The sequence below is a fragment of the Diorhabda carinulata genome, chromosome 4, assembly GCF_026250575.1.
Source record: "Diorhabda carinulata isolate Delta chromosome 4, icDioCari1.1, whole genome shotgun sequence".
NCBI classification, from domain to species: Eukaryota; Metazoa; Arthropoda; class Insecta; order Coleoptera; family Chrysomelidae; genus Diorhabda; species Diorhabda carinulata.
In genome coordinates this window covers 10,053,359-10,072,049 of record NC_079463.1, presented here as the reverse complement: position 1 = coordinate 10,072,049, position 18,691 = coordinate 10,053,359, and the positions used below count along the sequence as shown (strand labels likewise).

The window sequence follows — 18,691 nt, the reverse complement described above, 5'->3', positions numbered from 1 at the left end:
TAAATATATGTCCCAGCGGTTGACCTTGTTGTGGTCATTGTCCAAGTATACCACACGATCTTTTTTAACGACTGCTTTTTATATTCTTTCACGCGGTGTCTTGTATACAGGGAGATATGAAAAAATGTTCCCATAATCCGTCATCCGATAGTATTAGTTCTTCACGTAACAATTTCCGTCTTTAGAAACGATAATTTAATCGAAACGCAGTTAGCCAATGTAATTTAGATATACAGTTGTGGCAAAAAAATCGCTCAATGTTTTATTTATGTATGAATTTATGAACGTTCTGTATGTAAATCATCACCCTGTGGAAATTATAATCTTCCAGGACCGTGAACCCACGTCTCGAGACTATGATCGGGACGACATTGAGAATTGTATTGAATATATTTATACTTGTTATTATTTGGTTTTTATTAACTTTATTTCAGCGAGATGGTGCTTGCGTAGGTGTGCCAAACTGCAGAATAAAAAGAATTTCATTGAAATTCAATCAACCAAATGACGAAAATAACATGGTTATGATTGAAATATTTATAATGAAATATCAGACATAAACAAGAAAGAACATTTACGTGGTGCGGTCGATGAGTCCCGTTTTTGATCAAGATTAATGTTTCAAGTAGTTATCATGTCTGAAAAGTTCAGTAGCAACCCTCGTATAACGCCCATATTAATAGTGAACATTCGTTATCTATTTTTAACACAAATGAGGGCCACTGTATTTAGAAATTATTATTATACTCAAGCATACAAAGAAACTCACTTTATTCCCGTTAAATTTTAATATACTTCAGTTTCAAGTATCCAATGTTCACAAAGAAATCATTTTTTGTTATTCATTTTTTTATTTTTAACTTTAAAGGTCATCTGGGTATTATTTATAACTTAAAACTTAATGAGGTTTTCAATGACGTCTTAATGTTTCTTTAGTATTGTTTGCGGTGAAGCAAATTTTGAAAGTCATCGTTAAAAATTGCGTTAGCGACACTACTAATTCAAAATACGAAACTTTCTAGATTTCGGTTCCTATAGAAAATTAATACGAAGGTACATCAAATCTAATATTGAAAAGGGGCTGAAGATATTTTAATTACTACCCTCTACGATTTACAGGATTATTAGAGAAAAGAGTTTCAAATAGCACGTGAAGATCCAGGAAAACCGAAATTTCAAATAGAAAATCATTTGAAAGAAAGTACATGCGTTCTTCATTGGAAAAGAATTTCTGACAGTATAAAAAGTTTTACCACGGTTCGAGGCACACTATGGAAAGTTTTGAAAGAAATAGGCCGAAAAAAAGGCTTTCCAGAAAGTTCATTTTAAAAGAAAGAAGCGATGCGAAACCAAATAAGAAATACATTTTATTTAGATGCCTTTGGTATGTGTGTAAAGTTAGTCCAGCCTTTTTCGAAATAAAAAGAATAAAAGTTGCGCTGAATTGTGCTAGGTTTGTGCTACTTGAGCTGCGCAACAATTTTTTTTATATTGAAAGTTGAATGTTGAAAAAGAAACGGGGTTCAACTGTGATAGCTTTGTGCTACTAGAGGAAAATTGGAATACCTCAAATACCCTTTTTTTCGAGAGGCTCGCCAACCACTTTTTCATTGAACACAGGAATTTTTTATCGCAAAAGTGAAGGTTGTGTTGAGTTGTGCTATCATCCTAGGCCACTGTGTAGTCTGTACGAAAAATTAGTTTATCGAAATTAATGATTAAATTCCGATAATTGTTTGTTTGTTTGTTGCCCATATGAAACCCATAATGATCGAAGTTTAATCATTAATTTCGATTAAATAATTTTTCGTGGCGACTGCTCAGTGGCCTAGGCTGCCAGCACAACTCAGCACAACCTTCACTTTTGCGATAAAAAATTCCTGTGTCGAATGACAAAGTGGTTGGCGAAACTCTACAAGAGAAAAGAAGGAAAATTTTTTGTTTGAGGTGTTCCAATTAATTTTTCCAATTTTTTTCTAGTAGCACGAATAGCACAAAGCTAGCACAATTGAACCCTATTTTTTTTCGAAAATAGCTGGGTTCTGATATCCTAGTGAAGCCTTCCACCCAAATTATCAAAACAAAATAATAAATGGGAATGGAGACGTTGGATACTAAATTTTTTCATTCATATTTTTTAAAGGTAAAATGAATAACCTTCAGCTTAAGTTTTGGCATCATTTCAATGCGAAATAATTTTAATAAACTATTTTAAAGAAATATACACAAACCAATTATTACTTTTAAGTAGTTGTATTAAGGTCAAAAACTAATAGTTCCATTGTGTGATAGTCGCTTCAAATACATTTATTCACGTTACGTTGTTTCTTTGTCAATTTAATGTTGGGCTTCGTTGAAAAAGTGATTCACAGCTTCGCCATATTTTATCGTCGTAATTTCCTGGGAAATTATTGAATATATAATTCAATAATCAATTTTGTGTGTATATATGTGTATGTATGTATGTGACCCTCTTATAACTTTTGAATGACTCGACCGATTCCATCGCGGATGGAGCCATTCGAAAGGTCTTGACCATACTTAGATCTTGAGCGCAATTTGAACCGATTTTTTCAAATGTGTTTTTTTCGAAATAACTTTTAAACGGCTTTATCGATCGATTCCAAAAACTAATCATCTCTTAACATCAAAAAACAACGTCGATTCCCACCAAGCAGGTAAAAATCGGTTGATTCGTTCGAGAGATATCGTGAATGAAAGAAAACTATTTTTTTTATTTAAATTAAACATTTCTTTTCAGATCTTTTTTGACGAAAGGAAATAATTATTAGAGCTCTAAAAACGGCGTCTATTGCCGCCAAGAACGTGAGAATCGGTTGATTGGTTCGAGAAATATCGATAGCGAAAAATTTTGGAACAAATGTTTCGAAATTTCTTTTCGGATCATTTTTGATGAAATAGAATAATAATCAGAGCGCCAAAAACACGTCGATTGCCGCCAAGATTATGAAAATCGGTTTATTGGCTTATACTTGTTGCTTATACTTTAGGCTCATTTGAACATTGTTCAATGTAGCAAATAAATTTCTTTAGCATTTGTTGTTCAACAAGTCAAGTTCAAGGTAACATGTACAAGAAAAATTGTTGTTGATCGGAAGGATCGACCGATTTTTAGTTTCCATTTTGTTGCTTATACTTTAGGCTCATTTGAACATTGTTCAATGTAGCAAATAAATTTCTTTGGCATTTGTTGTTCAACAAGTCAAGTTCAAGGTAGCATGTACAATAAAAATTGTTGTTGATCGGAAGGATCGGCCGATTTTTAGTTTCCATTTTGTTGCTTATACTTTAGGCTCATTTGAACATTGTTCAATGTAGCAAATAAATTTCTTTGGCATTTGTTGTTCAACAAGTCAAGTTCAAGGTAGCATGTACAATAAAAATTGTTGTTGATCGGAAGGATCGGCCGATTTTTAGTTTCCATTTTGTTGCTTATACTTTAGGCTCATTTGAACATTGTTCAATGTAGCAAATAAATTTCTTTAGCATTTGTTGTTCAACAAGTCAAGTTCAAGGTAACATGTACAAGAAAAATTGTTGTTGATCGGAAGGATCGACCGATTTTTAGTTTCCATTTTGTTGTTTATTCTTTAGGCTCATTTGAACATTGTTCAATGTAGCAAATAAATTTATTTAGCAGTTGTTGTTCAACAAGTCAAGTTCAAGGTAGCATGTACAAGAAAAATTGTTGTTGATCGGAAGGATCGGCCGATTTTTAGTTTCCATTTTGTTGCTTATACTTTAGGCTCATTTGAACACTGTTCAATGTAGCAAATAAATTTCTTTGGCATTTGTTGTTCAACAAGTCAAGTTCAAGGTAACATGTACAAGAAAAATTGTTGTTGATCGGAAGGATCGACCGATTTTTAGTTTCCATTTTGTTGTTTATTCTTTAGGCTCATTTGAACATTGTTCAATGTAGCAAATAAATTTATTTAGCAGTTGTTGTTCAACAAGTCAAGTTCAAGGTAGCATGTACAAGAAAAATTGTTGTTGATCGGAAGGATCGGCCGATTTTTAGTTTCCATTTTGTTGCTTATACTTTAGGCTCATTTGAACACTGTTCAATGTAGCAAATAAATTTCTTTGGCATTTGTTGTTCAACAAGTCAAGTTCAAGGTAACATGTACAAGAAAAATTGTTGTTGATCGGAAGGATCGACCGATTTTTAGTTTCCATTTTGTTGTTTATTCTTTAGGCTCATTTGAACATTGTTCAATGTAGCAAATAAATTTATTTAGCAGTTGTTGTTCAACAAGTCAAGTTCAAGGTAGCATGTACAAGAAAAATTGTTGTTGATCGGAAGGATCGGCCGATTTTTAATTTCCATTTAGTTGCTTATACCTAAGGCTCATTTAAACATTGTTCAACAATGTAGCAAATAAATCTTCTCTCCATTTTTCTTGTAACATGTCGAGTTCAAGCTAGCTTGTATCAATAAAATTACTGCTACTATAAAAAAAATTCGTCCGGTATTTTTGTTCTTCTAATTTTCGGTAGTACTTACTTGTAGCAATAAATTAGCAACCAATTTCAGTTCACTAGTTGACTCGATATTTATTGATTTATCGCAATTTTATGCTAGCTTTATACGAATTAAGCATTAATTGCGATTTTTCGCAAACGGCTTAAGCAACAAAATCGCGGTTTCAGCAACTAAATAGCAACAAAAAAGCTACAAATTTTGCATATTTTTTTATTGATTTTTGTTAATTTGATACTGCTACCTTGATAAAGCTGAAAAACTATATGTATGATGAATGGAATATTAAGGGACCAAACAACAAGCCAACAAATAACGAAAATACAACACATGGAGAAAAGTAACAAATCTGGAAGGAACACTGGAACCAAACAACCAATCCGGTATGGTCATGTACAAATAATGTTATACAACTGAATAACTAAACATGTCTTAAAGTGGTAACCATAAGGCAAAAGGAGAAGAGGCAAAAACTTGAAAAGAGACCTAATAAATGGCAGGATAGATATAGAAGGCGGGTAGAAATGAGAAGACATCAGAGAACGCCTTAATAAACATAAGACTTTTTATATATGGTTCTTTTTATAAAAGTCAGATTACAAACCTAATAATATTGATTAAACTTACAAATATACGCGTTTCTGTATCGAATTCGATTCGCGGATACTTATCAACAATAGATGATATCGCTCTATCGCGAGTGTAGTATCCGGTCTATTTATACTTATGGGCAAAAAAGCGGAGTTTATTATTAGCAAAATTCGAAAAACAGTAAAGTATTATCAAATTTCTTTCTGCGGAAAATGTAAAACGTATACGCTAAAAACGAATGACAAAGTGGAAAGCCTGTTTTTCTAGAATGAGGGCACAACTTTTCTGGTGAGAGATGTTGGTAGCCAACGTTGGAACCATCCTGCACGACAGTTTGGGATACTGAAAGATGAATGCGATGAATTCCGAAACAACTCAACTAACAACAACGTATACCTGTTTTTCTAGAGATTGTTATCAGTTGCGAAAATTCTTTATTTTGCCTAACCGATATTTCAAAATTATTTCCCTTGTCATTGAAATGACATCAAGAAAACCCTTCCAACGAAGAATCTGAAGAATATTACATCTGAATTAATTGTGTTATCATTTGTAACCGAAATCATCTGAAAGAAAAAGATTCGTTGATATTTTGATTTAAAAGATGGCGCTGTAACTATCGATGTTGCTGGGGTGACCGTAACCGGGTTGTAATTTTATTAAGAGGGAGGCGGAGCACCCTTTGAATTGATCAAGGGGAATGCCCTATCGTAGAAGGTCTGGACTGATAACAACGACGGTTCTAGTTTGAAATAAATATCGTCAAAGTAAAGATGATAATAATAACATTAGTTAATATATTTTGATTTTTTCATATACGTGCATATATTATACAGAGTGTCTCATAATTAATGTCGGTTTGTTTATAAAATAATTTAGGTGCAAAAAAATGTCGCACCGCATTTTCAATATCTGCTTTGAACTCATATTTTTCGTGATGAATTTGAATAAATAGGAATCTGATGGTGCACCAGATCCGGACAAAAATTTTCCGCGTAAATCGCAGTATAGAAATCAAAGAATTAGAGACTATGAGACACTCTTTATATTTTAGATATCCTGTTGCAAACCGATATAAAAAGTGGCTATCACATGTATTTTGTGAAAACTGTAGAATTGTTTAACAAGAATGGGTAGTCGGAGAAAGACCATGAAAATGTCAATAACTTTTGTGTCACAAAGACAGTAGAATGTTACAAAGATTCTCGTCAAAATATAACAGAAGATGATAATATAAATGTGTATAAAATCATTTAAACGTATTTTTCCAAAACATACCCAAATTTTTATTAATAATAAACGCGAACTAACTTTTTGCTCCGCAGATGGAAATACTTTTATTCTCATATATCCTCAACATCGATCCGGCATCGCACCCTACGAGATTCGTGACGCCTGACGTCACGGGAACACCCGGCGTCGCTCAGCCCACTTTTCTATGTTAGACGGAACGTGCATTGTTTGAAACGTTTCTGATTCCCGGTGCTTACAAATGCAAATAACCCCTCAATTCGAAATTTTATTATATTAATAGACCAGAAGAAATTTTGGGCATCAATTTGGTGGAAAATAGCAAATAACAATCGCTTTCTTGGCGATAGCTTGCGACGAATATTGAAGTACATAAATATGAAGATAAATACCGAAATGGAGTGGAAACTTTGAATATATTTCGAATGAATTAGTACATAAGTACATCTTATATTTTGGTGAAGTATTAAATTAAATATTTTGATGGACAACTTCCGCAATCGTTTGTAACCACTACTCACACAATTAATTTATCATTTTCGTTTTCCCAACAAAAATCGAAACGTTTATACTGCCCTCGTTTTTTTATTCCTCGATAAATGTGTGCGTTTATCAAAGTTTATTATCAACACAGTGCATTAATTAGGGAAGGAAACACATGTTAACTATGTAAACAAGTTGGGGAGACAAAAAAATATTAGAAAACAACCGAACACTGCATACTTTCTATATAAAAAGTGTTTTTGTAAGTAAGATAGGATCTAAGTCCATTGAACTAATTCCGTAAAGATTAGTTGGACACGAGATAAGACGATATGTGACTAAGGACTGTTTCACTTGACGAAAATCTTCTAAACCGTCATTAATTGAAGTGTTTGTTTATATTTTGGTCCAGAATAATAGTTTTGTAACAGACAAATCTTGTAGTAGCAGTCCAGCGTTTTCAAGAGACTGGCAACAAATTTGCATTCAAAGAAAAAAACGTCAAAATAAATTTTTTAAAAGAAATTAAAGAAGGGATTCGAAAAAAGGTTACTGTAAGGGTTCAAATTGATGCTTATCTTGATGCATTTACGGTAACGTTTCTCAACGGAGAGGTAGATCCGACGAAGAGTTTCAAATTTTTCTTTAATTGCAGTTCGGAGGTCGAGAAGGTTGCTTGTTCCTTAAGAAAGCCCCACTGGAAGAAATCACAGGGTGTCAGGTCACTCAACTATTCCACACATTACGCGTAGTGCGGCGAAGCTCCATCCTACATGAATTGACGGATGTTAGCGAGTGTTGGATCGTTGTTCATTTATCCATGTAAATCTTCGAGCATTTCTATATAACTTTGGCCTGTCACGAGACCCTCCCGCATGGATATCTGCCCACACACACGCCAGGTAGATTTAATTCTTCTTCAATGTAGACGTCAGGATTCTGAGGATTCTGATCGTTCCAGTGCACGCAGTTATGCCTATTGACGGTACCGTTCAGCTTGAAGGTTGCACAAAATGGAATGCTGGAACTGCGGATAATCCAAATTCCAATTTGCCATCGAATTTATCATCGTGATGTGCGTGGAGGAGACGTGGATGGTAAGCTAAATAGAGCATGCGCCATAAAGAGCAATCGGATATAAGTTCTCCCGATAGCCGCACTGCAGATTGGTTCGGATGCTCAACTAACGCCAGCGCAGCTATTTCCATATTTTCGGAACTTGTTGCAGTTATCGGTCGTCCAGAGCGCGGCGCGTCGACAATAGAGCCCATTTTCAAGAATATCTTGTACGTTTTCCACACTGTTGTTCGATTTGGTAGCTGCGAGTTGAAAAATTGTTATTGAAATTTGGTAAACATATTCTCGTTATCCGCAGATACGACGTAACAAAAAAAAAACTGTTTCTTGAAGCGTGAGGTTGTCTACTCGACGAGTCCTTGTTATCATGACACAGACATAATTGTCTGAAGCACGAACGTTCTTTTTGAACAGTGATGTCAGATTTGAGAGCGTTACATCGAGTAAATGGAAATTCTCTCCAACAGATATCTCTTCAACTCCAATTGCAAGATGTTAGCTTCGTTTAGGACGCTAAAGTTCGGGGTTTACTTTTTACTTTATCATAAAACCTTTTGTTGGGCCACCTTGTATGATACTACTCTATTTGTCTATATTTTTATACATAAAAAAATTAGTTGATGCCAATTCCCAATTCAACCATAGTAGGACGATATTCTGTTTAATGTTTTCAGGCAAATTATAATATAAAAATTTAGTGGTTTCACAATTCGCATATCTGCGTTATTGACCTGAATTTTTCCAGAAATTTTTCATTGCCATAATAAATTTTTATATCAAATTTGTAATTGTTTAAATGTTTTATCAAAAATTATTATTGTTTTTACCACCATTTCACTTCCAAGTACACTCCTTTCATTTTGGAAGAGACACAAACAACGTTGTCAAACTTTTTGTAAGTCCTATTAAATTGACACTGTTATACGAGGGAACTTAAAAATTTCCAAAAGTGTCGTTATCCTTTTATTAAACCACCTTCGTATATTAGAATTAACCTACTGACATACTTTTACATCGATATGCTTATGTCACAAACCGCAGCCATCTGTACGATTGGTTGATAACATTTCACAGTATTACGGTTTTTGTCATAACAAGCAAAGTACTAGATATTCAGGAACTACTTTTGTTTTTATTTCAATGACGAAACTATAAATACGCGTATATATAGTGAATGCCAAATTCTTTTCTCTTCTTATTTCCTTGCTACTTGATCAAAATTACTTGAGATGATTTGAAAGTACGTAGAAGTCTTATATATAAATATGGGATACTTTCAAACTATCTCAAGAAACTATGGTCAAGTATCTGTTAAAATCATGGTCTAAAATTAAACTCAAAATGGGGAAAAATATAAAAGAACATGTATACGTATATACACGAATAAAGAGAAAGTTTTGGAGCTCGCTACGGCCCCTCTTCGCTCACATCTCGCTTTTTAACAAATTTTTCATTATGTACACTTTTAAGAACAGACTACGTACGACTATATGAACCTACTTTATATATATGTTAGATCCAGTATACGAGTGCCATATCCATCATAAAATTTGACATTTATGATGGTGATTGTACTTAGAGCTTGCCGTCATACAAGTGCTATTTGAGTTGTTGAAATTGAAACATTCATCTTGATAAAAAAATGGAATCAAATCACAAACATGTTCTATGACTTTCTACGTACATTAAACGAAAACAGTGTGCCGATCAACTCGCTTCAACTTTTGGTGATGAAGCACCATCTCCTGCCGCAGTGTTTCGCTGGTTTTCCGAATTAAGTCAATCGCGAAGATCGTCCAAAACCGACTATTGTGCCAGAAAACATCGATGCTGTGCGTAAGCTGATATTGCAAGATCGTCATGTGACATACCGTGAGATAGGGGCATACTTTTGCATTAGTTCCACTCGCATACTTCTAGTATTGCATGAACATTTGGCTGTCAAAAAAATTTGTTCGCGTTGGATACTGCATAATTTGACAATCGCTTAAAAGGTGCCCGTGTCTATTGGTGCAAAGAAATGCTGAAAGAATTCAATCGCGGCGCTTCAATAGACGTCTATAAAATCGTGACAGGCTTGAATCATGGATCTATGTATTTGAACCCGAAACTAAACAACAATCGATTGTATGGGTGGACGAGCAACATCCAACTAAAGTTGTTCGCACACGAGGCACTTCGAAATAACTGCTTTTCCATTAGAGCAACTTAGAACGTTTAACTTTGTATGGTACACCAGCATTTGTTTGTCGGAAGTGTGTGAAAAAATCAGAGAAACCAATCGTAGAAGACGAATCATTCTTCATTACAATAATGCGAACTCTCATACATCAGTTCAAACAGAAACGTTTTCGAACAGGCAAAACATCGAATGGATGATTGATGATTTCTCCTTCCCGCAGATGAATGATATATTGGGGTGTCAACGTATTCTTACACCTTAAGAAGCAGTTGATGAGTTCCAATCACATGTTTTGGAGGTACCTTAAAATGCTTCTACAATTGATTCAAACGCATGCAAAAGTGTCTTGATCTTACGTTCTTATCCTACTATCGGATTGCGAGGGTGTTCAAAGCGGAGCGGCCGGGCAACGATCACGCCGCACATGCGCAGCGAATTCGATGCGGACGTGCAACGAGATATTTACGATTAGCGGTGTGGACGACATTTTGTGCTGTCGCGTACAAACGCTAACCTCACTTCAGTCCGTAACGAATGTTAGAGGACGTAGGTGCTCACTCGTATCATCATGGCATCATTGGGATATTTGAATATTGATACAGAATTTATAAGTGAAATTCAAAATCTTTACGTAATATTGGACCAAATAAAATGATTACAAAGTGAACTTACAAACGATGGACGAGAGGATGAATAAAGACAGAAAAAGTGGAGAAAGTGAGCCCGAATACAACTTTGCGTTGTCTATGGTTGAAGGTTGAAAATCAATTCATCCAGACTTATAAAATGGATGCCATATGTCTTAACAGCTATGCTTCAAAATATCCAGGATATTTCACAAGACCAGAGCCATCCCGGAATAATTCACTGCAGCCAATTAATGTTTCGCCAAGCGTTTATGACGAGAATAGTAAGGGTGAAGATACAATTTATAATGATTTCTTTTTTCTGAATAGTAAATTCCTAAATCCTGGTACCTACCACTTTTTATCCATTTGGTTAATAGGTGTATTGAGCGCTACAAACACGTGACGAAAACATTGCATTTCTGCCACGCGTTCGCGACGTACTCGCGACGTGTTCGCGGTGCATTCGATGCGCGACTGTTCCTCCCCGCTGCCGCTCGCAAACCGCTAGTATGATAAGACTGTTAATGGGGAATATTTAGGAAAACATATCCAATTATGAATATTTGTTTTTATTTGTCTATCTAATTCAAGTGAACATGAGGTACTAGTTTTCCATCCATATACTTAAAGAAGAACGGCCACATCGTGTAGAGTAATATAGAATTGGATGAAGATGATGAGTCAAGTTTAATACCAAATTTTCATACAAGACGTGACAATTTTTCTCATAAAAATTAAAATTCTATTCAATATCCTATATCGGCACATACGATATCATTCTTGTGTTGTTTATTACCGTTAGTTAAATAGACTCATAGGCGTTGTAACGTATACCTGTCCTCACTTAATGAGTCAGCTGTTTTATTTATAACCTATACATTCTTTTGTTTCAAACATTTTTAATGATAAGCCGTAAAACGTTCAACAAACTCCCACTTCATAATTCACGATTAAATTTCATTGAGAATCATTGTTAAGACGTTAGCAAACGATTATTGTAACTATCGAAAGTGTTTTAAATGTCAAATGATATGTACGAGGATATATTGAAAAATTCTTAGCCTACTATAGAACCAAGCAAATTTCAATGTCAAAATATTTTATTACTCGACATATTCTCCTCTTAATTGGATACATTTATTACAGCGAACCTGCAACGTCTCTAGAACTTGCAAAAAAAATGTTTCTTCAAACCAGACCTCCACAGCTTTTATTACCTCCGTTGGAAGAAAATTTACGACCTTTTAAACTTTTTTACTGTTGAGATGATAGTTGGACGGAGCCACATCTGGTCAATAAGGAGGGTGTTCTAGTAATTTTTTGCATAGCAACATGAGATTTGTGTGCAGGGACGTTGTCCTGCAAAAACAAAACACCTTTGGATAGCTTTCCGCGTCTTTTCTCTTTAATTTTTTCCCGTAGAATGGTCAGTAATAACGAATAGTAATCTCCAGTTATTGTTCTACACCCTTATCTAAAAAATCAATCATGATTACTCCATGGCAATCCCCAAAAAACTAAAGCAAGAACTTTTCCAGCAGATTTTTGAAGACTAAACTTCTTTAGGTCTTGGAGAACCAGAAATGTACCCAAGTCTCATCCCTAGTAACAATTCGGTTTAAGAAATCTTCATCGTTTTCAAATCGAGCACAGATCGAACGCGATGCTTCTACCCCTGCACGCTTTTGGTCAACGTTCAAACATTTGGGGATCCATTTTGCAGCAATTTTTCTCATGTCATAATTGACTTGAACTATATGATGAACGCGTTCATATGAAATATTCAGTACTTCAGATATCCGTTTCAGTCCAATTTGTTGGTCTGATGAAATCATGTGATGAACTGCATCGATATTTTCGGGGACTGACACAGAAGCTGGCCTTCTCGATCGTTCATCATCTTCAATGGAAAATTTATCTCTTTTGAAGCTTGCAGTCCAACTTTTCACGGTCGCATACGAAGTATATTGATCACCAAGGGTATTAAGTATATCTTCATAAATCTGCTTACCTCTCAACCCTTTTAAATACAGGTACTGATGATGGCTCGATACTCCAATTTTTCGATTTTGACAATTTCGGTGGACATCTTTTTTCTTTTAATTTATTGCGTAATTCTGGTTTACTTTTTTACTTTACACTGACACTTCTAATAAGTTATTGTTCGTTGCTATGGTAACGCAATATTTTGTTTATGCATGGAACTGGTCTAGGCTGTCTAGATATCAATACATCCTCGTATAATTTTCATTTCTCCAAATAGTCTCATAGTTTGTTTACAGTACACCTGGTTTTTGAGTGTCTTTCAACATATTGAGATAAAAACTAAAATTCTGAAATGTCATGTCACCAAAAGTTTTTTGGGCCATTTAAACGTTCATTTGGGCATGTTCTTACAAGTTCTGATATACGTAATGTATTAAATATAAATATAAATCAGTGAGAAGACGATAACGGGAAAATATTTATCAGTTTGTCGACTTCTATTGTTATCGTAAAGTCAATTTATTCTTGTTATCATTTTTCCTCAAAGTTTATTTGAGCTGAACCACACTCGTCAATGGTACGATCTTATGGACTCTTAGGAATTTAACAATCAGTTTGTTTTTGGACAAAACCGTTTATAAAGTCCATTAATGATTTGTTTTTCATGAAAATATTTTCTAAAAACAATTGACGGTTTGTTTTTTGAGAAAGAGAGTCATCTATAGACAAATGTCTGTTAAGAAAAAGGGGTCTTCTAAAGATAAATGTCGGTCTGTTTTTGAGAAGGAGGATCTTCCTTAGACAAATGTCGATTTTATTTTGAGAAGTCTTTTGAAGATAAAAGTCGGTTTGTTCTTAAAGAAAGGCAGTTTCCTAAGACATATGACGTTTGAAACAGTCAGTTTCTAAAGACCATAAATGGTTTGTTTTTCAGAAAAGCAGTTTTTATAAACAAATGACGTTTTTTTTGTGAAGGGCAGTTTTCTAAAGACAAATGTCGATCTCTTTTTGAGAAGGAGGATCTTCTAAAGACAAGCTTGGATTTGATTTTGAGAAGCAAGGTCTTTTGAAGATACATTTCGATTTGTTTTCAAAAAGGGGCAGTTTTCCGGGTTTATTTTTGAAAAGGAGAGTTTCCAAAGACGGTGTGTTCTTAAAGAAAAGCTTCTAAAGGCTTTCGAAAAATAAATTTCGATTTGTTTTTGGGAAGGAGGGTCGCATAACGCATAACGGTTGGTTTAAAAACAAACATTTTCTGGATACAAATGACGATTTTTTGAAAGAAAAAAAAACAGTTACCATAGACGAATAACGGCATGGTTTTCAAAAACATATTTTCCCAAAACAAGTAACAGTTTGTTTTTAGAAAGGTGGGAATCCAACGACAATAGTTTTGAGAGCTAGAGAGATGAAAAAGAAAATTGAAACTCATAAAAAATTAGCGCTATTTTAGGGTAAAATTCACTTTATTTGGCATATTTGGTGTGAATTTTATTCAAAAAGAAATTATAAAACAATATACTCGTAAAAACTATTTGAAACAGTTAAGCTCTAGAAATATAAATAATTCTGAACCACCTTATATAAAAATGTATCAAAATATCATGGATACAGTTACTAGTTATAGGAGAAGATACATCTGACTGTCGATAATCAAGTTGGTCCGGTCCTTAGGTTCGATAGACAGATGTGGAACCACCTGCTCATAAAATAACAGCTGGCCATCCTTTTTTACAAAGCTGGGTACATCCTAAGCAACCGCGATGGTATTTTTTTTATCTGTTGTATTGGTAATTACCAACCGCGACGCTTCTTTTTTTTAAATATTATGAAACGAATTTTTTTTTTTAAATTATTCTGTTACTTAACAATTTTTATAATTTAATGTGGCGAGTAAAAGTACTAACAAATGTAGAAAAAGAGATTTATTATTACGAGGGGATGCCATATGTTCAAAGTAGTTATCTCAATACGCATTATCAGAGGAGGCTCAGACTTTCAGCTTCCTCACCAGCATTTTTATACATAGGTGTTTGCATTTTCTTAATAAGACACACACTGTATATATTTATTTCGCTATAACCAATTTAGTTTTATGAATGTTAATTTAACAAACTTTATCTCTATTTTCCTATGCCAAATATATTCGACCTTAACTACGCTTACGAATTTTGCTAATAATATTGTCAATGTTTATCTTTGAACTCGACCTTTAAAATAGAAATCTAATTAAATAGACGATGTGGTGTATTTTGTCATACTATTATTGAAACGCTATTTTTAATACGGCTCATGACATCATTTTCAAGGTTTATCCATGGTCATTTCTCCCCCAAAAAAACGCTGGCCAAGTTACCGTAACACGATATTTCTAACGGCACTTTTAATAACAAAATGATTTTTCTCACGAACAAGCTCTTCTTTTAAAAAATCGGTGGCTATGACCGAAAAGCCGTTGACAACAAGATAATTTGTTTAATGGACCCAGAACGCATCCTTGGTGTAGCTAAAAGTGTTGCTAACGCATCTCTTAACTGTCTATTTGCAAGGCAGGCTCAGTAGAGATGAATAGACACCTGACATGAGGTAAGCAAAGGTACACATTGTGTGTTTCGCTGCAATGCCGCTGGTGCATGTAGGAAAATGAAACTGCACTCACACGAGAGCTGGAGACATAGGAAAATCTCACAGCTTGCCTAATGACATCAAAGGGTTCAAACCATAGTGTCTGATTGGCTTCTCAAAGGACATCGGCGTTTGGTAACGTCAAGTGGGGCGCGACGGGCCTATCTGGAGGTCTATGTGCTTAACGGCCCCTTGGTCGCCCACAATGTTACTATGAACTATGAAGATAATTTATCCAGGAAACCAGGCAGATGAGAATTTCCGTTTTCCCGATTCTCATTTCCGACGATTCCATCAAAAATTTCATACAAAGAAGAGCTGGAAACGGTTTTCGAAACAGGTGGCTGGAAGCCACGGGTCTGCGACTCAGCAAAAACCTCAAAAGTACTGATATTATTTCAACTCGAAACAAATTAGATAAGGGTTGATTACTGGTCATTAGTATATGGCTAAAGACGATAGGCACCAAGTAAGATACTTAAGCCTACGAAGCAAAGGTGAAGAAGACACACAAATCAAAATTTTATTCATCTACTCACTGCTTCTATTAACAATGTCAATTTTTATATGTAAATAACACAAGAAATACGAGACAACTTTTGGCACTACCCTCGTAATACGAATGCATTTATTCCTTCGAAAATATATGAATTTCAATGCCTAATTTTGAGTTACACACTTCAACATAGTTTGTATTTGCTATAAATACATATTGCATAAGCTAATATATGTATACAAAATATATAGGGTGTTTGTTTTCACAAAATAACAAGTTTTTTCAGACACTCAATATAAAAATACAAATTTCTGTTGAACTATTAGTTTCATTGATTCCAACCACAAATATATTTCTTATAGATAGAAGATGATGTTAAATTATTGGATATAAGCAGGGAAAAATTATTTTAGTTGTTCAAGAGGAAACGTTGAAAGAAAACGTGGAAAACTATCAGAGTCTACTTGATATTTGAATTCGTAATACATTGTAACATGTGTAAATTTAGAACATACTTATATCTTTGTAGATAAATTAGGTCAATGAACTTGAGTTCGTATTAAATTCCGAATTTAGAACAAATTTCAAGGATTAACTTCTGCATCTAGATGATTCAAAAATTATTCAAAGTAATATACTATGTATTTGTACCTAATTACGGCTTTCAAGACTTTCAAAAACTCACATATACAAGGTGTCAATGCGGAAACGTACCTTGTTTATATTTAATACAAGATGCTTGAAGATTGGAGAAAATTTAATTTATCTTCAATTTTGTCACCAAGAGAATTATCAAAAATACTGGTTATTGAGTGTAATTGTTTCAGTTCCAAATATTTGGAAAAAAAAAATATTTTATTCAAAAATTAATAAACAAAAGAGTATAGTAAAAAACTCTCCCCATATCCTAAAAGTCTTGAAAACATGTAAAAATTCCAGACATAGTGAGAAGCGTTACCAATTTCCACGAGAAAATTTGTGTACAAAGTGTACAAAGCAAACAGTAATTCATGAATTTTAGGATAAATGATTAAAACGTAAGAAAAATCGTTCAAAAATTTGTAAGAAGCGTTTGAAATTGCGACAAAATGACAAAAAAACCACAATAATCTCGGAACTTTCCAAGAAAAGTAAAAAGGTAATTTAAAAAACTGAAAAATTTGTGAAAAAACTTGTAAAGCAAGGTAAAGTGTACAACGTCCACTTTCTAGAAAAAAATGATAAAAATGGGAGAAAATTTTAAAAAAGGGGACAAGAGTCGAGCAATCGAAAATTATCAAAAAATTTGTGAAATACGAAAAATCGTAAAATTTGTGAACAAACCTTAACATTGTAACAAAATGACGAAAAACCAAATAATTTTTGAAAAATTCGAAGAAATGTGGAAAATATCGGAAAAAATCGGAAAAAAACAAAGAGTGCAAAGCAAGGTGAAGTGAAAAACGTAAATTTTTAGAAAAAATGATAAAAATATGAGAAAATATCATAAATGATCCATAGCATGTAAGTGATTCCTCTCCACTCTTTCCTATTTTTTTGCTTTCGTTTTCCAGTCTTTCATCACCTCTGCGTACCATCTTTTCCTTGGTCTTCCTTTTTTTGTTCTTCCTTGTTCTATGATTTTTTTATTGTTCTAAAATCTGGCATTCTCTGTATTTGGCCCAGCCACTATATTCTTTTAAATCTTATAATTTTGCTTTCTGCTTCTCCAAATAGATTCGCCTTTATGGAGATTTTTAGGGATGTTATTATAGCGTTCGGCGCTCCCAACTGTTTACTTTCCTCCGATTCTAGATTTCCTGCCTCGTCACCGTCATCCTTGATAACCAACCCAAGATATACATAACTTTGAACTTGTTCTTAGCTCATTGCCTTTTCTTCTTCTTTCTTTCTTTTTTCCTTTGTGGTGTTGTCATTACCATTGTCATTACCGATATTGAGAGAATTACTACATCGTCTGCGTTCGCCAGTAGCTGCGTTTAGTGTTCATGTTCTCTTCAAACTGTCTTCACGTAGTATCCTATTTAATACTATATTGAATAGCATAGTGGATAACGGATATTCCTGTTTTAGTCCTGTGTTGGTCTGGAAACATACTGATATTCTTTGATTTGCCTTTACCTTCGTCTTTGTATGTTCGAGTGTCTATTTCGTAAGACAAAAGTTTTTTTGGAATACTAAGATCAGTCATAACGCTGTACAAATAAAATAAACTCAATAATTCTTGGAAATTTCGAAGAAAACCAAGAAATTGCCAAAAAATTCGTCAAATACAAAAAATCGTCGGAAATTTTATAAATAAAACTTGAAATTGCGGCAAAATGAGGAAAAACCAGATAATTTTTGAAAAATTCGAAAAAATGCGAAATTTATCGGGGAAAATCTGAAAAATTTATAAAAAACGAGTGCGAAGCAAAATAAAGTGGAAAACGCTAAATTTCAAAGAAAAATGATAGAATTGTGATTAATTCGAAAAAATAAAGCATTTTTAAAAATGGAAGAAAAAATGATAAATTTATGATAAAGCCCTAAAAATGTTAAAAACCCCAAGAAAACTCAATAAATTTAGACAAAAATAGGAAATTAAAAAAAAATCTTTAAATTTAAAAAAAAAATCGAATAAAACTCTGAAAATATTAAAAGAAAGCAAAAAATTATTATACAAAATGTAAAAAATTTGAAAAATATAAAAGAAAACTAATCTCTAATATAATTAATATACTAATATAATTAACGTAATTAGAGTCCTCTTGTCTAAATTCGTCAAACTGCCACATAATTAACAGGAGGAGAGAGATAAAAATATACCAATTTAATAAATTCCTTCCATTATCCTTATCAGTATCACCAAGATAACACACATTGGT

At 33.8% G+C, this 18,691-nt stretch overlaps 1 protein-coding gene across 5 annotated transcripts in view; it reads right to left on the bottom strand.

Moving 5' to 3' along the window:
• The window catches only part of LOC130893440 (serine/threonine-protein kinase NLK), a 78,894-nt gene that overhangs the window by 59,271 nt on the left and 932 nt on the right, over window positions 1–18,691 (bottom strand). The gene's annotated exons all lie outside the window — the stretch shown is intronic.